Source organism: Semicossyphus pulcher, unplaced genomic scaffold, assembly GCF_022749685.1.
Source record: "Semicossyphus pulcher isolate SPU_LCO1_2020_fin unplaced genomic scaffold, fSemPul1.0.p SCAF_17, whole genome shotgun sequence".
NCBI lineage: Eukaryota > Metazoa > Chordata > Actinopteri > Labriformes > Labridae > Semicossyphus > Semicossyphus pulcher.
The window spans coordinates 19,982,798-20,003,417 of record NW_027211681.1 but is presented as its reverse complement, the minus strand read 5'-3'; the positions used below and the strand labels follow the sequence as shown (position 1 = coordinate 20,003,417).

Genomic DNA, 20,620 nt, shown 5'->3' with positions numbered 1-20,620 from the left:
TTTGCAAAATTGCAGACTAACTTCAGATCAAAACATTTGCAGTTTTATTGACATATAGTGTAAAACCTCCTCTGATTCACAAGAAATGTTGAGGTTGAAAGTCCTATCTTTAACTGATGAGACAGCACAAATTATCTAACAACTTTTAAGAGACTATTCTGCTTTTGATCACATCACACAACCTTCCTCAGCAGTTTTTAAGATCCCTTTTTTGCCCAAATGTTAAAATTTTAATTCCTCTAAGAACATTGACTGGATGCCATCTTTAAGTTTGGTGTCCAGTTCCTATTAAACATCACTTCATGCCACATTTCTCTAACGCCTTCCTCCAGGACTGGCAAAGAAGAGCCTGAGAGCTGCTAACAGTTTAATCCAGACTGAGACCAAAGAGTGATGTTACTTTCTCAGATGTTTTATTTGAACAGTCTTTACTCTGGATTCACTCTGAGATCCTCCAGCTCGGTATCAGCACTTTACTGACCTTATTAAATGCGTCTGGTTCTGATTTCAACCGTTCAGTCCCTCCAGGATTTTGTGGGCCTTTTCTGTGATTGTTGCGGCCTAAAATGCCTGATTGAAAAAGTTTGTGATGACACATCCACTTCGAGCTACAAACGCACCAATAAAGCAGTCACTTCCTGTCAATGTCCAAGCAGGAAGTGGCTAAGTGAACGGCCAACAGTTTTCAACATGGAGAAATAATTACAAGACACTGAGTATCGGATTTGTTATCATGGATTCACAGTCTCATTAAAGACTCTGTACCGGACAATCGCACCAAAAGTAAGTGTTGTTTATACAACATTGCAGACCTATGACGAGCAATATTTGGTGATGTACACGTCGACGCCCGTGGGGGAAATAGGTTGATTGGTTACATTTGCGGAAAAGTTGCAGAGATTGGCTGAATTTGCGTGAATTCGCTGAATCGTGACTTCCTGGAGGGACTGATCGTGTTGCCTCATTAAGGAGATGAATCCCAGCGAGGAAGTGAATATGCAGATTTTAAATCCCAAAGAAGGAAGCTCTGGGTCAGCAAACATCTTGATGCTTTTCGAGTAGTTAGAGGCATCAAGGGGTAAAACTGTCCCTCACAATTAGAGGAAAGTGGTACAATTATTCTTGCGACCTCTTTGAGGCTCTCGACACCTGTTTTTCGGAGCCGCAGCTGCAGACAGTCAGAGCGGAGCTCGATCGTGAGCTGCAGCTCCGGCTGATGTTTCTCTCAAAAAGCACTTTGACTCATAAATATTTGATTATAAGGCAAAAGCACTCCGAGTTCTGCTCTCGCCGGTACGAGACAGAACGCTGAACACACCAAAATAAACCCTTTAATTTATTACATCTCCAAACAACACACACTCAGATTCCTCATCATAACTTTCCAGTTTTATCTGAAGCATCTTTTTTCCGGCGTCCTACTGTCTGTCCTCTGTAACGTTATCTGGCGGCTAACATAGACACAGAAAGTGTGTCAGTGCTTTTATTGTCTCTTCACATTGAAGAGCGGCTCAGAAACAGGCCACCTCTGCTGCTGAGAGGGAACCCTCCGGGACTACGGTGCACGCTCTCGTTCTCCTCTCCTCTCCTCTGTTTCCTCTTAACCTCTTCCTCTCCTCCTCTATCTGAAAACAGATCCTGTAATGAAGGCGTCATGCTGTCAGTTGGTAAATATTTCAGCGACAGAAAGCTGCTCTTGCAACTGAGACACAAACAACTAAGTGCATTTATAATGACTTAAAATGCAACAACTTAGTCCAACATTTGCCCAGCCTGGAAGCTAAAACGCACAGCTTTCGACGCCACAGTCTTCATTCAGAAATACAGTATACCATCGCAGACATGCACAGACAAACGCTCAGGTCTTCAGGCTGCACGTCAATCACTCACCGGCTCCTCCAGACCAGATTAAGCAGACGACCGGAGCATCAAATATGGTCCTGATTATAAATCCGTGCAGACAGCCACAACAGGACAACAGAAGCAGCCCAGTGCTGACGGTGCACAAGGTCGCAGCAGCCTCACAAACAGCTCCGCTCTTACATAATCAGACCCGCACAAGCTGAGCGGAATAAATCCTGCTGGGTTGAGATGTCATCTCGTGCGCATGCCGCGGAGGAAAGGGGAGATATAAGTCGAGGAATTTTAACGAAAGCAGAGGAATTTTGCTTTTTTTTTTCCTCCTAGATAAACCAGGCAAAAATGTATAACAATATATATTCAAAAAACGCTCATAGGTCAATAACAGTACGACTTACAGTGCTGCATCTATAGGCGGATCAACAGGCGTCATCCACTCCAGCACACAGACTGACACACGCCCTCCATGTGAGTGAAACAGGAAGGCACAAAAATCCCCTCTAAACCCGCCTTCAGGTCACATCAGCCCCCGACACGAAACGATGCTCCCCTGCAGGTAGCAGCGACAGTATGTGTATGCGAGAGAGAGAGAGAGAGAGACAGCTCCTCTGTGTGTTTATGGGTGTGCGCACACACGTGAGCCAAGTTGAGGAGGGGCGATCAAGCCAGATTGTATTTCAGTTTCTACATCATCATCATCTCTCTCTCTCTCTTTTTACTCTCCCTCACCACTTCCTCTCCTCCAATCACTCTTATTCCTGGCTCAGTCTGTCTCATCCATTCATCTCCCTCTCCTCCCTCTCTTGCTCGCTCTGTGAATAAATGCTGGCTCACTGCAGTGCAGCGAGCGTGTGCAGCATCAGGAGTATGCGAGCGGCTGGCGGCTGATGATCTAACAAATGGGAGAGAGAAAAAAAAAAAAGGGGGGACAGCACTTATGGGTCCCCTCTGGGCCAATAGAGTTAAAGCCAAAGGGATGTTTCTGTGTGCAAATGTGGGTGTGTGTGCATGCTGCTGACTCACTGTGCATGCAAAAACAAAGCAAGAGAGAGGAAAGCGAGGGAAGGTCGGAGGCAGAATATGAAGAAAGGGGATGAAGAAGAAGGAATTAATTCAAGTAAGGGAGAGAAAGTATGACGGAAAGGGAAGCCAAAAGCAAAGGCCAGAGTGGTGAAACTTACTTTCTTGTCTCGAAGAAAAGATGTAAGGATAAAGGTCAGCGAGGGGTTGTGCTGGCACGCATCTGCTCTACTGCACTGCACCTCTGTCTGTGTGATGATCGAAACTCTATAAAGCTCTCTGCGTTTACAAGAATAGATCACCTAAATCATGAAAGCCAAGCTCACCCTGCAGTAAAAACTGACCTTCTGAATGAACCCAATACTCATATACACCAGTCAGCCATAACATTATAACCAGCTAATGTTGTGTAGGACGCCCTTTTGCCGCCAAAACAGCCCTGGCCCGTCGAGGCATGGACTCCACTAGACCTCTGAAGGTGTGCTGAGGTATCTGGCACCAACACCCACTGAAATCAGCACGTTGATGCGTGTTTTTCAGACCCGGGAATTACCCGGGTATCTATTACTCATTCATTCTGTGTATCAAACTCGGCCCTGACAATTTTGGAATGATGTTCGAGCGCTGCTTGGACGGAGACGGGCAGGATTTGTAGCTGAGATGAGGAGTCGCAGAAGTTACAGACGTAGCATCTTGCCGGGAAGGGGGCGGAGGTTAGCGTGTCGACACAGGTTTTGTGTTCCCATCAATGCCGATCGGAGCCGAGGTGATAATTACCCGGGTCTACAGCAGAGTCATTTAACTTGGGTCTGAATGTCGATTGTAGCCTTTCCCGTTACACAAAAAAGCTGCGTGTTAGCAGGTTTTTTGGCCAGTGGGAAAGCAGCTTTAGTTGCGAGGTGGGGCCTCCGTGGATCGGACTTGTTTGTACAGCACATCCCACAGATGTTCGACTGGATTGAAATCTGGGGAGTTCGGAGGCCAAGTCAACACCTTGAACTCGTCATGTTCCTCAAACCATTCCTGATCCATTTTTGCAGTGTGGCAGGGCGCATCATGCTGCTTAAAGAGGCCATTAGGGAATACCGTTTCTATGAAGGGGTGTACTCGGTCTGCAACAATGTTTAGGTAGGTTGTACCTGTCAAAGTAACATCCACATGAACGGCAGGACCCAAGGTTTCCCAGCAGGACATTGCCTAAAGCATCACCCTGCCTCAGCTGGCTGGCCTTCTTCCCATAGTGCATCCTGATGCCATGTCTTCCCCAGGTAAGAGACGCACCCGTCAATCCACATGATGTAAAAGAAAGCATTATTCATCAGACCAGGTCACCTTCTTCCATCGCTCCGTGGTCCAGTTCTGATGCCCATAATGTGCCCATTGTAGGTGCTTTCGGCGGTGGACAGGAGTCAGCATGGGCACCCTGACCGGTCTCCGGCTACACAGCACACGCAACAAACTGTGACGCACTGTGTGTTCTGACACCTTTCTATCAGAACCAGCCTTTACTTTCTTCAGCAATTTGAGCTACAGTAGCTCTTCTGTTGGATCGGACCACACCGGCCAGCCTTCGCTCCCCACGCGCATCAATGAGCCTTGGCCTCCCAGGACCCTGTCACGGGTTCACTGGTTTTCCTTCCTTGGACTGACTCGCTCTGTTGCACGATTCAGTTCACATGACAGTCAGCCCTGTCTGTCCACTGTTCATAAAACTCAATTCTGATTGGTCAGTTGCTGCATTTTACAGTCTGTGACACTTTTATGTCTTGGAATTCCTTAATTAATAATCAGAACGTCAGTCAAATAAAGATCAGGTCATTTTGAGGAAAGAAGGTAACAACTACAAACACTTAGTAGGATCAAAGAGTGTGTGCAACGTGTCTGTATAAAGGGAGGACAATAGGGTATACAAGAGAGGTCTTGTTTGAACCAGAGCATCATTAATTCAATTCTGATTATGTTAGGATAAACAGAAGGTCGGCATGATACGGGATGAATAAATCAGCGATTATGTTTGCCGCCATATTGACAATTAGGGAGCCACCTCTGGGTCAAGCCTTTTACCCTACCAGAGAGTTCTTCCGGTGGCTGTTGCCTCCATAAAGGGTGTTTAAACCTGCCAACACTGACAGCACTGCCATGTACGTTGTCCCTAGCAGTTATGATATTGTCTGCAGCAGAGACAGGATTACAAACTGAAGCAGTTGTTGATCACTTGCAGCCACTAGTGATCGGTTAAGAGGAGTGAGAAGTTGGCCGGTATTCACAATAAATATAAGGCTGATTGGTTGAGTAGTATGCAAGATTAGCTGCAGACAGACAGATAAACACGCACCCACATTCAGGACCGAACACATGATCCCCTCCGAGCTTACGCCTGGTGGAGATTATAAAAACACTGCGAGGGGGATTTCCTCTGTTTTTCAGATGTTTTTTCGACCGTAAGAAGAAACATCTCATAAAAGAAGTGAGTGGTAATTTTGACACATCTTTATCGTGACATATTTGACTTACTTTTACATATTTGTTACTTAGGCTGGGATTTGTGGCTTGATTTGACTGATCTATATTTGCATGTGCTCATTTTCCCATCCAACATTCTACCAGTGGATATCAAAGTAACATAGTGGAGCATTTTCTACCATTACATTTCAAAAATAACACCAGTTGATCAGTCCAGAGTTGTTCATTATTCCTGGCAGCTCTGAGGCTGTTCCAGTGATCTCATCTCAGCCTCTGCCAAACTCAGTGAGTCAGTCAGAGGAGCCGGACACAGAACAAAAGAAACTAATGAAACTCTGGAGGAAACATGAAAACATAACGGCCCAAAAATCAACAGGGCAGATATATTATGTAATCAGTTTACAAAGCAATGCTCGGAAGGACCATTACCGTTACTTTGAAGGTACCTTTAGAAACAAAAACACGACTATGGCTGGTCACAAACTCCTAAGAATGCATTGATGAGTGGTTATAAAGGCCGCCTTCATTTGAATAATGCAAATTCTGTTCATACACTCACAGCCTTACAGCGTCTCGGACAAACAACACACCTCTTCACCTCTTTGTTTCTGTTTTGCTGAAAGGCACAGTCTGCAATCTGAAGTCTCAATCCTGCCACTAGAAACCCAAATATTGGACCAGCTACGACTTCCAGATTCAATGATATGCCTTTGAATGCTAAAATTAATTACAGCTAAAGTGTTTTATCTTCAGATTTGATAAGTTAATAAACCCAAATATGCAGATTTTTCTCTGCCAGTCAAATGTCAGTAAACAACAAGACTAACATGTATGCTAGCACTTTTGAGATGCTTTGAGCTAAATGCGAATATCAGCATGCTAACATGCGAACAACTACAAAATAACAACATTGTTAAATATTTACCACGTTCATGTCGGTTTAGCATGTTAGCATGCTAACATTTGCTAATAAGCTGGTGGGAATCTCAATAGTTCTGTAGGTAATAAACAAAATTATTGCGCTAAAGTGTTACAAAAGAAGCACAAAAATGACTAGAACCTATTATGCTGCCTCTACGACATTTTTTGGGAGACATCTGACTTAAAACTACAAATGTGAACCTCAATCTTGCCGCTGAAAATCTAAACATTGGACTGGGACCGGCTATGACTTCCAAATTCAATGATGGGCCTTTTATGCTAACATTATTAACAGCTAAATCAAAAGTAAAAGTGTAGTTCTGATGCTGTTAAAAGGTTATTTTGTGAAAAGTGTTTCACAACACCATAAGGCTTTTATCTTTGATAAGTTAATAAACCCAAATAAACAGATATTTCTCTGCCAGTCAGATTCCTCAATGTAACTAAACTCAAACAAGACGAACACAGATGCTAGCACTTTTGCGATGCTTTGAGCAAAACGCTAACATCAGCATGCTGACACGCGTACAACTACAAAATCACAACATTGCATAATGTTTACCACGTTCATCATGTCAGTTAAGCATGTTAGCATGCTAACGTTTGCTAATATGCTGATGGGAATCTCAATAGTTTGGTAGGTAAATGGTAATGAACCACATTATTGTGCTAAAGTGTTACAAAAGAGTCACAAAAAGTGATCACAATTTATCCTGAGCGTGACATGAATTGGTTGTACCAAATTTCATGGCAAACCTTCCACCAGTTTTAAAGACATTTGACTCAAAACTCGAAACTCCTGCTGGCATGCCCAAAGTTATCAGGTTTCATCCTCTGGGGATCATGAATGTTCCAATCAAATGTGATAACTATCTGTTGAGCTGTTGTTGAGATATTTGAAGACTAAAGTGGTGACCCAACCAACAGATCAGTATCAGTACTAAAGCCACAAAACAAGCGTGTAAAGGGTTAGGGTTTCCAGCCCCTTCCTTCCACAGAAGCAAGCACGACCATGACATCACTGAAAGACAGTAAAAGCTTTGTGGAACCAACACTTTAACACTTAACCTGTTTTTGTTGCCTCACTGTTCACACCCACACCATCAACCCTGAACAACTATTAGGACACTTCAAAGAGGACCGTGACATAAAAACAGGATTTCCAACTGACCGAGTAGCTGCACTATAAGCATAAACAACGTCCTTGTCTCTCTAAAACCATCGTACAATAAGGAAAAGACAGCTCAAACCAATGTTTAACTTTAACTACTGTATGTAGAGAATCAAGGGCAAAGTGTAATTTCAAACAAGTTATTTCAACTCACCAGTAAGAAGAGGAAACTTCTTTTAGGTATATTTTAAGTTCTGTATAACAAAGCTGCAGTTGGATGGATCTGGATCTCCCTCTGCTGTACATCCCACAGCTCTTTCCAGAGCACTGAGCTCAGCTGTCTTTCTGTTTCCAAACACACAGCACACCATGTCATCCTGCGCTATAATGACACAGCACAGGCAGAACGACTGCTTTGAAAAGGAAAACAACCGGGGTGAGGCAAACAGGTGGATTTAAGCCTCTCTGTTACGAACACATGTACTTACAGAGACTGATGTTTTTCTGTTTGACAGCATAGGTGAGGACTACCTGGTTTGTGTCACTTGTGTCACACTATTTAATGTTGTATAATGTGTTATGATGTAAGGCTCATTAGTGTTTTTAGGTCAGAAGTCCAAGAGTCCAGTCACGTGCAGGTTCACTGCTCAGCTACCATGTTGTTGTCAGCTGAGAGAAGAGCCACAAGACAGTTTATTGGTGCTTCTTTCATGCACAGCTGCTTCACGTTACGTTAGCAATCAGACTGTTTTAAGTCACTATTTATAACAACTTTCCGCATACCTTACCAGAGTATGTAATAGTTGGTTCTGCTTTGGCATTTAATGAGGCTAAAAGAATGAAGCTCTTAAAACTATATTCATGCTAGGCTAGTTCTGTTGTTCGTTAAAGATTCTGATGCAATAAATAAAACATTTTGACTTTTTAAAGTTTCACGAGTAAATCCATACAGCTCTCATGTCTGTGCATTAAATACAAAGCTAGAGCAGGGAGGTGATTAGCCTAGCTTAGCATAAGGCATGGAGGCAATTGCATACAGCTTGTCTGGCTTTCCATGAAGTTCAAATTAATATTTACCATGACTGCTATAGCCCACTTATTAACAGGTTGTATGTCATTGTTTAATCCCTCGACAAATAGCAGGCCTCATCTGCTCAGTGCTGCTGAACTTAGCTAGATGCTAACATCTCTTTAGCGGTTAAGCATGCCAAAATATACTTTTCAAACGGAGACTACAGCCAAGACTGATGTGAGTGTTATTTGTTCAGCAGGTAATTGCTCGTAAAGAGGAAATAAATTTAACATGAACCTAAATTTGTGTGCAAAATGTAAAGTCAAGGCAGCTAATAGTTGTGTAGACATTTCACTCAAAACCACAAACATGAACGTCAGGATGGTGCTGAAGGAAAAGTCAGGGGAACTCCGAAATCATTAGGACTAATCCTCTGGGAACAATGTTAAAATATTTTGGCATGTTGGATGGACCAACAGATCGAGATTGCCATCGCTGAAAACAATTGTTGGTTTAAGGGTAAGCATGTTGTTTTACCCTGCTTCCAGCCTAATGCTAAGCTAGGCTAATTGCATCCTTACTTTTTCTCCATAAGATTTCTAAAATCACCTTTTCAGTCAGGCAACAGCTGCAGCATGATCATTACCCTTAAAATCCCCATAATCATGAGAGGACAACATGGTCTGAATACTACACTCACTGTGTTGACACTGACGACCATACAGCCCAATATATCATCATTATAACTGATGGCTTAATGTTAGCTTACTGCTTCAGCTTGTTTTTGGTTCGTCATTGTGTTTTAAATCCTTTCAGCACCTAAAATCAGGAGGTCTGTCTTTAACGTTTATGTCAATGCCGAACCTGGTAATCAGACCATTTCATCCACACGTCAACAGCTTCATAACAACCACTTAAATCCTGGGTCTACCTCAGAGGCTGTCATTAGTCAGCATTAGCTCCACACCCGTGAGTAGTTCTATACTATATAGAGCTTTCTATCTTTCAGTGGAATCAGGGCCTTCACATGCATTCAGTGCTGGAGAGGCTGACATAAGCCCCTCCCTTGAATTATAAGAACACTCTCATGCTAATCTAAAGCATCCACTGGGACAGGATGATGAGAGATTACAGCGGCAGAGCACGCCTTCGTCCTGATCGTCCCCTCGATCGACCCCACATCACCCCTCCCCCTCCTTTGAAAGGCCTTATCCATCAGCAGCATCTTTGAAAACCAGTATGATCAGTGGTCAGTGGGTTTTCCAACATCGGTGGCAGTTTTGTGATCACTATTTTAGGGGTTTTGTTCGATTAAATAAACTGTAAAACTGTTCTTTCAAGAGATGAATAGTATATCTGTCTTTCAGGTTTGTTGGGTTGAATGTACATGTTGCAGATAAAAAGGCTGTACTCTGAGTGAATAAGGAAGCCCATGTCAATGCGTCACCGGGTTATATATCTGCCAACCCGCCATTCTGGTGCCACAAGATAAGACAAAGCACTGGGTGCATGTCTGCCTGCCTGTATGCTAACTACTGACCTCAAATTAAAGCCTACAGATGTGCTAGCGTCGGGTCGTTTGAAACTGTCCACCCTGCACATCTGTCAACCAGAATTTAATGAGGCCCAAACATTGTGGCCTCATGTCCAGACAACATGCAGCGACTGAAAAAGGTTGAACACTTTATGCATGGCACTTAACATAGACATAATATGTATAAAGTCAATATATTGTTTTGTAATGATTTATTGCTATTAGCTGAACTGGATAATACAATCTCTTGTATCATATTGTAATTTAAGATGTATGTTATTTGAGATTTAATTTATGGATTAGCCGCCCTTGTTTTTAAAAACAAAATCTAAAGCCAGCAGCGGCTCAGGTTAGCATAAGACCTGGAAACAGTGATAAACAGCTAGCAAGGTTCTGTCCGAGGATCTGCCTACCACAACAGGAAGTTGCTACATTAGCCACTTTAACCAGTTAATTTGGGAGATTCTCATTTGCTTGTAGGCACATTTCATCAGACCAGAACCAGGCTACCCGTTTCCCCCTGTTCTAGTCTTTGCGCTAAGTTAAGCTAACAAGCAGTTGTAGCTCTATATTGTTGGATTGTTGTGTAGCTATACAGGTGGAGGAAGAACGTGTAGCGGGAAGAACGGGCGATATGTGTTGCTAGCTCAACTGAGCCCAGATTTATTTCCTTGTCGCGGCAACAGCTAACCCGAGGTTAAGGTGTCCCCGGAAAAACAACAAACAGGTTAGCTAACTGCTTTTCTCACTTAGCTCTCGCTCGCTAAAGATGCGTCTTCTCTTCCCCAGAACCCGAACTGCCGCTTAAAAGTAGCTTTATAACAACAACTCCCACTTCCCTCCCAACAGAACTAGTTCTCAGCCAATTACCCTCTATGGTGGACCCCTCCCTCAATAAACAACTGCAAAACAACAGCAAAGATTTAACAGAAACTACCCAGTGTTACAATATGGTTCCTCTGTAAGCTGTAACAATCTTCTCCCTTCTCTCTGCCTGGAAGAAAATAAGAGTATTTCCCCTGAATCTCCAACACCACCTTTGACAAACAAATAGTTTTAAACAAGCAAACTTTTTTTTAGCTAGTACGCAACACTTTGCACATTGCCTTTAGCGTAAGCAGCTGTTAAGGCTGACAGAGACTAAAGTAAGAGAGGTGATAAAAATGTGTGTTGTCTGACTTCTGTGTTCCAATATTCCTAAACTGGACTGTTTAATGAACAGTGTGCTTTTTACTCATACATTACTCATTAAAATAGCTGTAATGCAGCATAAGAGTAACCAGCGTCACAGTATGCTTCACTTCTTATTCCCTAAACAGTTTTTAATGATGCTGCAAGATTTCATATTTCAACACATCAGCAGCTGACTCACAGCCTGCTTCGGTAATGTTTACTCTCTGTGGATTTCAGCCTGCAGCTGATAAATAAAAAGCCATCAAATAAGTGCTTTTTAACCAAATCAAGGGTCTAAAGAAAGTATCTGTCATGTTACACAGATTGTAAAGCGGTGGGAGACAAACTTCTGGTTGTACAACAAACCTGACTTGACTTTTCCTGAGCACACAATATACGAACATGTACAGTGCACCTGTTTGGCTTTAAGACAGATGAGCTGAGGTCACTGAGCATGACAAACAGGAAGGAGGAAATGAGGGGAAAGCAATAGTTTCTTTCGTGCACTCAGTACATTATACTCCTGCAGAGAGGAGCCACTTCAGGGACATCTGCTGAGAGTAAACAAAATGAGTTTCGCTTTATGAACAACGCTGACCATCTTGAACTGTGGCTTTATTTAGTAGCTCAAAAGGTAATATCCTGACTTTACAGAGGCATCTTTTAATAACGGTCTTTCCTGTTACAGAAGCCAAACACAAACACACACACACACTTTCCTGAAACATCATTGGTTCTGTTCTGCCTTTCCTTTAATCCCAAATCTTTCCTCCCTTCATTTTTCCATCAACTCAGTCTTTCCAGTCCTCCTCTCCATCTTTAAACCCCAAACATCCCACTTACTTCAACTCCATGGCTGCTGTTCTTCCCTCTCCTGTCTCGCCTCTGTGGTGAAAACAAACGCTGCTCCCTGTCACCTAATCCCTCCCATCTCTGATGTTCACTGTAGTTTGTGCAGCGGGCAGAGAGGGGAGCACATGTGAGAGGCCTGAGCTGTTACAATAATCCAAACAGACTGACAGGGAGGCACCGGGGTGAGCGCAGACAGGGGAGGAGGTGGGAGGAGGAGGAGGAGGAGGGGAGGGCTTGCCAGTGGTGGTGTAGAGGGAAAAGCAGGGACCAATCAGAGGGTTAAGAGAGGCTGGAGGGGGCGGGGCTTAAAGCTTCTGCTGCGGCTGCTCTTTAACCTCAGCGAGGGCAAGAGTCCCAGAGGCATGACGAGAGGAAAGATAAGGAGTGACGGAGGAAAATTATTTAATCATTTCAAGCACTGACCCTGCTGTAATAGGCTGAGCAATGCACGCTATGTCTTTAAAATTAGTTGAACCTTGATTTAATGTCAACAATTTTATCTCCATTTCCAAGAAAGGCCCCGAGTGTACAGAAGCTCCAATTTTCTCTTCAGCAAAGCTGGAATGACATCATTCTTTACTGTCCAAATTAAAGCTAAAACTCATCTCCCAAAAGAGTTAAATATTTGTATAAGAGTGTAAATCTAACACATTTTCCCATTGCCACTCCTTAGGATCTTACACGCGAGGTAACAGCTGGCCAAAGTCACAGTAATTGATGCAATATGGTCCAGAAAACGGTCCCAGAAAGCTGCAATAATCAGAAAAGTGATCGTAGTGCAGCAAAAACATGAGCTTCAAAGGGTGAGACTACAGTTATTCACCCGCTAAATAAGCATGTTGTTATCTGTCCTGTCTGCCCCCAGGGGACTTGGTTCATTGAAGCAAAGCTGGTAAACAAGACGACAGAGGTGATGCAATAGAAGCAAAGACTACAACTCAGGGAGGGGAGAGAGGAGAGAGCTGCTTCACCCACAGATCAAATGAACACACCATTTGTATTTGTAACACAAATTTTCATATTTAAGCACCCCTGTGTATAATAACCAGGATTTAAAGCTCCTGTGAGGAGTTTTTCACTGGTAATAAAACAGGCTGAAATTCATTCTGATGACTCTATATGAGCTACAAAAGCAAACAGACCATCAGCGACAAGATTGATTATTTCTATATAGTTATTTTTAATGCCTGAAACTGCTGGCGGGGGGGTAGGTGTCAGCCGAAGCGATTAACTGCACGCTGCCTTTGTTTACATTTTCCAGGGCAAACATTTAAAGTGAGCGATACATGTGACTGTTAAAGAAAGCAGGAGGAGATTTTTTGTTAAAAAACACCACTTAAGCACATACAGGTCAAAATCAGCAGAGAGAGAAGAGGTACGGCTTTGTCCACAGGGGGCGCCAAAATCAACGCAAACCAAAAGTTCCTCACAGGAGCTTTAAAGGTGGAGCTATAGAAACACCTCAGTCCATTAATTGGTCAACAGAATTTTCACTTCTTGTGTGACAAAGCACTGTAAATATAAACCACAGTTTTTTTTAAGATGAATTTGTTTGCCTTTTATGCCTTTATTGAGAGAGAGGACAGTAGATAGTGTCAGAAACAGGGGAAGTGAGATGGGGCGACACAAAGCAGGGGGCCGAGGATGGGAGCCGAATCCGGGGCCGCTGCATTGAGGACTGTAGCCTCTGTATATAGAATGCACTGAGCTAAACTGGCGCCCCATAAACTCGCCATTTTGAAATATTCTCGCAATTTCCTTTTATGAAATCTTAATAATGTTGGCGCACAACTCTGTTCTCTCCTGGATGATCAAGGCGGACCAAGCAGACGATCCATTCATTACCTTGCTGCGTTAGATTTAATGTCATGCTACTTAGGTGGTTCACGTGGCTTTTACCATCTGGTAAAATCCCATGTTTCCACAGCATGCTACCAAAAGTGTATTGTGGAAACTTGACTAGCAGTGTGGCTTTACGGATGTCGTTGTTGGTCATTGGATATTCAGTGTTGTTAGCAATGATGCTATAATGTTAGTATTGTTATTTTGAGCATGTTAGCTTGCTGGTTTGAGCTTAAAGAACAGCATCACCGAGCTGCACAGCTGCAGATTACTATTCTGGTTTTATTCTAACAAAGAAAGCCATGTTAAATGTTATGTTCAAACATTCATTAAAGAACTTTGATCGAATTAAACTGCTTCCAGAACAACATAATCAATCACTCATGCAGTATTTTCAGGCTGCACCCCCCCCACCAACACACTTTCCTATACAGACAGGAACACACAACATAACGCAGACATGTGTGCCCCTTGAGAGTTTCCTGTTTCTTGAAAGCTTTAATCTTATTGGCAGGCCATAAACTGTGTTTGCAGTAATTATCTAAATGCGTCTGTTTCCCTTCTGTACATCCTCCTCCACTTAACTGGATTACTTAGAGCTCTGGACCGTCACAGATTCAACACAATGTAGACATCCACAATGGTGTACCAACAACATACTAGATCTACGGCACATTTAGTAACAAAACTAATAATGGCACTTTATCCCCTGAGAGCCTGAAAAGGGGTACGAACAGGTAGTCAGGAGAAAATTATGGGATGTTTTTAAGCTAACACACCAGTTCCTCAGGATGTACTGAGGTGATCCAGGCGGACTAAGTACCAGTTTGTCTCTGACAAAAGAAGGCAGCCTGAGAATTAAGTACAGCCCTCTGTGTAAAAAAAATGAGACACTGGAGCCATAAAAGTAAAACAAAAACACCAGATTGTCTTCTCTGGTTCTCTCAGACAGAGAGACAAAGACATGCAAAAAAGAGACGGCAAGAAAAACAGAAAATGCAAACAGACGGCCCGAATGACTGAATGAAAGAGAGGTCACAAACACTGTCCATTTAATTATTGGTTGCTGTGACTTAACAGTTTTTGTTTCGTTCTTCATCACTCTCCAATAACAACAACACTCTGACATGAGTATGCAGAACAGGAGACTCAACGTGAATCCACCACGAGGACGCACTTGGCAACAGTAGCAAGGAGCACCTTCATTCTAACAGGCAGAAACCTCGAGCAGACTCATTGGTGGAAAGACTTCTTAAAGAATCAATCAATCAAAGAAGCACCATCAATCCATGTGTGGTGATTATTTGGGAGGGTCATGTATGTTCCTTTTGTGCAACACTGATATCCCCTGCTGGCTGGAGCATTACGTGCAAATGACATGATAATACTGCTTGTTTTGAGTATATGTAACTACAGTAAAAGGAAGTCGGAACATTTTTTAACTTGTTCATCAAACCTCTCAGCCTCCGTTCCAGACAAGCTGTTTAAATAATTAGTCGGTCATTTAGATAGTTGATCAGCAGGAAAAATAATTTTCAACATCTTAGATTAGCACTGAATAATTTAAAACCTGTACAGTCATGGACCACCCACACGGGTGTTTTCACTTCATCAGCCTCTCAGGACTCTCTGTGCAGACGACGCTTGATTGACAGCTTCCTGACAGAGTCCTGGCTCTACTGTGTGTTGCATCTCACCTCATGTAATTCCCTTCATATCCGGGCCCGACATCATTCTAAGCCGACATCTAATCAGTTAGAATAACTGAAAACACCTGTGTAGGTGTGCAGGAACATTCAAAATTCTCTCTGGCTTATTAGCTGTGAGGGTTTGCTTCCTATTTAGTTTAAAATCATTCTGTTGTTTGCACTGTTGGAAGATGTTATTGATATGATTTATGGGAACTTGTAACTTGTGATGAGCCTTTATCACAGTTATTAAAAAGGTATATTTCAACATTTTGGGGAATACACTCAAGGTTAATACCACTACAGCTGTCAGTTAAAGCTGCAGTAGGTAACATTATTAAAACTAACTTTTTCTCATATTTGTTCCAACTGTCACTTTAACCATGCAGTAGTACATGAGAGAGATAATCTGTGAAACATTAATGTTCCTCTGGCTCCTCCTACTGCTCCAAATGGCATTTGCAAAAAATCTACTGTGACGGAAACACAACAACCAATCAGAGCCGAGCAGTCTCTCAGGCTGCTGTCAATCACACGCTGCGAAGCGCCACTCACATGGTCAAGCTCAATTTCTTCAGTCGGTTTGTGTCCACAAAGGCTGAAAAACAACAACCACCGGGAATGAAAAAACTGCCCATCCCTCCATTTGTCATTTCGCGTTTTTCCCAGAATGTCCGCCATGCTGTATACCTGGCTCCTTCAGTTGCTGTGGTTACTAGCCTGCGCGCGCATGGCAGCCTCCTCTGCGGGGAGGGCTTTGGAGAGAGAGGGGGAGGGACCTGGAGGTTGTAATCTTTCAAATTTTGAAGCAAAGTCCGCTCTCTTCTCCATCTTTACCTACTGCAGCTTTAAGCACACAGCTGGAGCCAGGAGACTGTTAGCTTAGCTTAGCTTCGCTCAACATAAGCACAGGAAACAGTGGTAAAGAGCTAGCCTGGCTGTGTGTAGCCTTCAATAATACAGCTATGAACCTCTAAGCTCCAAAAGAACAAATTGTATCTCTCTCTTCTAAAAAAAAACAGGGTTTTACATGCTTGTGTGTTTTGGCCTGGCCCCCTCAGAGTACTCCAGGAAGTCACTTCACCCGGCAATTGTTTGTTAAGACATTTATGTTTTCAATTTATCAACTGTGTGTACAGCGTGAGTGGCTGTCGGTCGTATGTGTCAGCCCTGTGATTGATTGGCAGTCAGTCTAGGGTGAACCCCTCCTCTTGCATAATGACAGCTTGGATAGGCTCCATCCCTCCAGACTCTGTGCAGGAAAAGCGCTATAGATAACAGATGGATGAGAGTTTGTGTACAGATTAAATAACCATTTAAAACAACACCTTTGAGCATTGACAGATTGCAATTAACAGATATATTGATTATAAGGAATCGTCTCTAATTATGGCTGTAATGTCATTACCAAGTGTCAGCCTCCAGGGCTGAAAAATTAAGTCCTCTTGGAAGTGCCAAAAACTGCAGTTCCTCAAATGGCCACTTGAGGCAGGTTCCAAAAGCGAGTCAATCCCCATTAGGCTCCATGTTATAACGCACAACTTCACAGGAGAATTAAACATGTTCACAGCCTGGGGATAGAGCTTCATAGAGCTGAATGTGGAGTTATATAAGTACCCCATTTATATTATATGAAGGCTAAAAATAGCAAATTTAAAATTAGCAATAAAGAAAAAACAACAATAAAATAAACCCTTAAATTGTAACTTTAATTCGAGTTTACTTATCACCAGATCAATGACACAAGCATTGTCCCATTCTGCGATATCCACTACTCAAACAGCTGTGATAGAGGTCCCTGCCCGAGGTGCCTCTTGTTGCTGCCGTGTTGCAGTCAATGTTACGACCCTTAACACACAAACACACAGCGACTCCTACAAATCCTTTTCACTCAGACGCTCAGAACTACTACTCGGGGTAAGAGTCACTAAGCTGGCTGATGTCCAGCGTTAATCAATGCGCTTTAACCGGCCAGTCATCGCTGCAGAGCCCCAGCAGAGCTCGCAGCACAGAGCTCATTGATCCTCTGAGGTTAAAGTGTCACAGGGCAGCAGGGCGGCCTGTGCTCAAGGGCTTCAGTCACTGAACGAGCTGAAGACAAACATCAATAAAACACCAGTTGACATTTGCAATGGAAAGAAGTCTGTGTTTATCAGGATAATCAAATGTTCATGGTCACCTTACTAGACAACATCACATCTACTCTACTGAAGTCCAGGAGACGTAACATCAAAATACATTAGTTGTAGTTGTAAGTGCCGTACTTTGAGAAATATAAATGTTTGAAAGGAGGTGCAACATTGGCTAAATTTAAATCTGAGGAAGCATTCAATGATACCTTTCAGATTTCATCACTCAATACAGCAAATACATTTCTGTCTGTGCTAAAAGTAACATTTCTCATGCTTTTAAGACTATATATTTGTTGGCAATATGTCAAATTCTTGTATTGATAAGTCATCTTCGGTGTTGATGGAATATCAAATGTTTCTAATATTCAGAAGGACTCAGAGGACTGTACATGCCGCTACCAAACAAATCTACGAGCTCGTGTTTTATTTGCTCTGGCAGACGCGTCTGGTCTCCTTGCCTTTCAGACACATTTCCAGCTGACCTGGCCCTGACCTGGCCAAACACAGCATCTAATTTATCTAACCAGGCTGGATTAAACTGAATTGGATACAATGACTGCAGGCCTTTGAGTCATTTTTGTAAACAACCAAGATGGCCGCCTCTAATGTGGGACATTCTAAATCAACAAAGCGTCAGTGTTAAAGAAACGATTGGTAGTTCAAGTTCCTTACTTATGCTAGTTGTTAGCTAATTAAATGATGTCATGCCAAACTAAGCTGTATGAATTCAATGTTTTGGGATGCGCTACTTAGCCTTGTAGCCAACTGCTACTTCACATCTTTCTATTTCATTTTGTTGAGGGATTCTGGTCCGCGCCACAAGGTTGTCCACATCGGAAATTGAAAATGAACTGAGAGGTTCCTGACTTATTCATAATTGTAAAACTTCCTTGGCGAGCTCAGGGTCGTACATGTTTAAAGTAATAACTCAGTGTATGAAATAACCCACCAGAGCAGATTTACTGTAAGAGCAGCCTTGATCTGTGACATGTGAGCATTGTGACAACTCAGCCAACCATTACAGAGAGGTTATGTGTACATTCAGTATTACGTCAGTACACTGAGTCATCCTAATGGCTGCTGGTGTGTTTTTTTATTAACATGAGAATACTCCTACATTTATAGTGCAGCAGCAGCTGCACGGAGTACTGCAGAGGTGATGCAGCCTTTACTGCATCACTCTCTACTTCCTGTTCACACAGTCACTTACTGCATTCAAGCAACTGCTGCCTTAGAAAGACTACAGGTCAGACATCAACGGAGGAGAAGAAGCCCGCCACAAAACACACACACACACACACACACACACACACACACAGTGAGAGAGAGAGCAGGCGGATGTAATGAGACTTAAATCCACTTAGTTTATCTGTGAGGAAGAATGGAGCCATCTAATGACATGAATAAGGCGAGGTGATGTGCTGCTGAAACAGCTTTATATCAAGGGATGATAACAGCCATACTCAATGTTTATATTAATTGAATCTGTAAAAAATTGTAGCTTTATCAGGGCGCTGGTTTGGCTCAGTTGGTGGAGCGGGCGCACCATGTACAGAGGCTACAGTCCTCTATGCACTGATCACAGGTTCAACTCCCGGTCCTCCCCAATAAAGGCAAAAGCCGAAAAAAAAATCTTAAAAAATAATAATAATAATTACTGTGAGATCAATAAATTACTGCATCAAAATATTGTTGCTGAAATTAGGTTTTTATTCCCTGTAGCCAATTAAGTCAATTGTTTTTAAATACTTTGCTGCACAACAGCTAACAGCTTACAAAAGCGAGCTTAACTCAGCTCTGTGCTTCAATGCGCATTAACGCATGGGAAAGGGGGCGGAGATTAGCGTGTCGACCCGGGTTCTGTGTTCCCATCAATGCCGGTTGGAGCCGAGGAGATAATTACCCGGGTCTATCTCAGAGTCATTTGACCCTAAGCAAAAAAGCCGGGTGTTAGCAGGTTTTTTGACCAGTGGGAAAGCAGCTATAAAGACATTAATGGCTCTCCTGCTACAGATTGAGGCAAAGTCAGACATGTTCAAGATGTTGTGGATTTAACTGACGTGTTTTATATCTGATCCCAGATTTTCTTTTCCTCCTTGTCAATTCTCTTCATCATATATTTAATATTTTGCTTTTTTTCGTTTCTGAATTAACTTTGCTAAGCAACATTTTGCTAACCTTGCTAGCATCAGCAAACTCTTGTTTCTTTACTTTTCCCAAATTAATAAATGGACCCTTTTTGATAGCAGATATACAGTATGTCAGAGGGAATAAAATGAACTGATAAAATTGATTATAGCTTATTTTTAACGATTATTGCAGCTATAATGCAGCAATGAATCACGTTGTCGCTTAATCAACAACACAAATCTTGATAATCATAAAATAACCATTGTCGTCACCCAACACAAGCATCAAGATCAGTGCTGTGAAGAAGCTTCAGTACCAAATCTAACTACACTCATTCACAAGTTCAACTACAAATGATAAAATACTCACAAAGAACTCCAAAGACAAAATATCCGGACAGAAAAGTCTATTCGTACAAACTATGTCCATAAAACCACCAAGCCAAGATACACACGAGATCCTATTTGACTCATAAACTCAGCATCAGTCAGCACAGAGGTCCACTCAAGTTTCCACAGATTTCAGAAGCAGACAGCAGCAGGAGCCTGCTGCCTGTCATGCTGGAGATTTGTCTCTAAATGGATTATTGAAGTAGTCCACTCTCTAACATTGACACAGCACATAGGCAACTCGTGCACTTTATATGATTGGATGCATGTTTAATGTTAATCCAGAGATTCAATTCTGCATTTCAACGCTTCTTCTAAATTATGCATTGACCTAAAAGTCTCCAACAAAGTGAGGACATTCATTCATTCGCAGCTTAAAAAAAGAAACACGCAGTAAGTTCGAATTGTTATCTTATCTGGACGTTACAATGACGCACGAGGATGTAACCTTACCTGAGTTTTTCCCTGTCTGTCTGTCCGCTGTGTTTGTGTC

The 20,620-nt window shown here is 42.5% G+C and overlaps 1 protein-coding gene across 4 annotated transcripts in view; it reads right to left on the bottom strand.

Moving 5' to 3' along the window:
* The window catches only part of trim2a (tripartite motif containing 2a), a 35,345-nt gene extending 14,725 nt beyond the window's left edge, over positions 1 to 20,620 (bottom strand). For 2 of the 4 annotated variants that reach the window (XM_069665769.1, XM_069665773.1), the window contains exon 1: positions 11,938 to 12,094. The gene's annotated coding sequence lies outside the window, so the exon portion shown is untranslated. Of the gene's footprint in view, positions 1 to 2,258; positions 2,354 to 11,937; positions 12,095 to 20,580 lie in introns of those variants that run through there. The other 2 variants (XM_069665771.1, XM_069665770.1) reach the window with 2 other exon arrangements.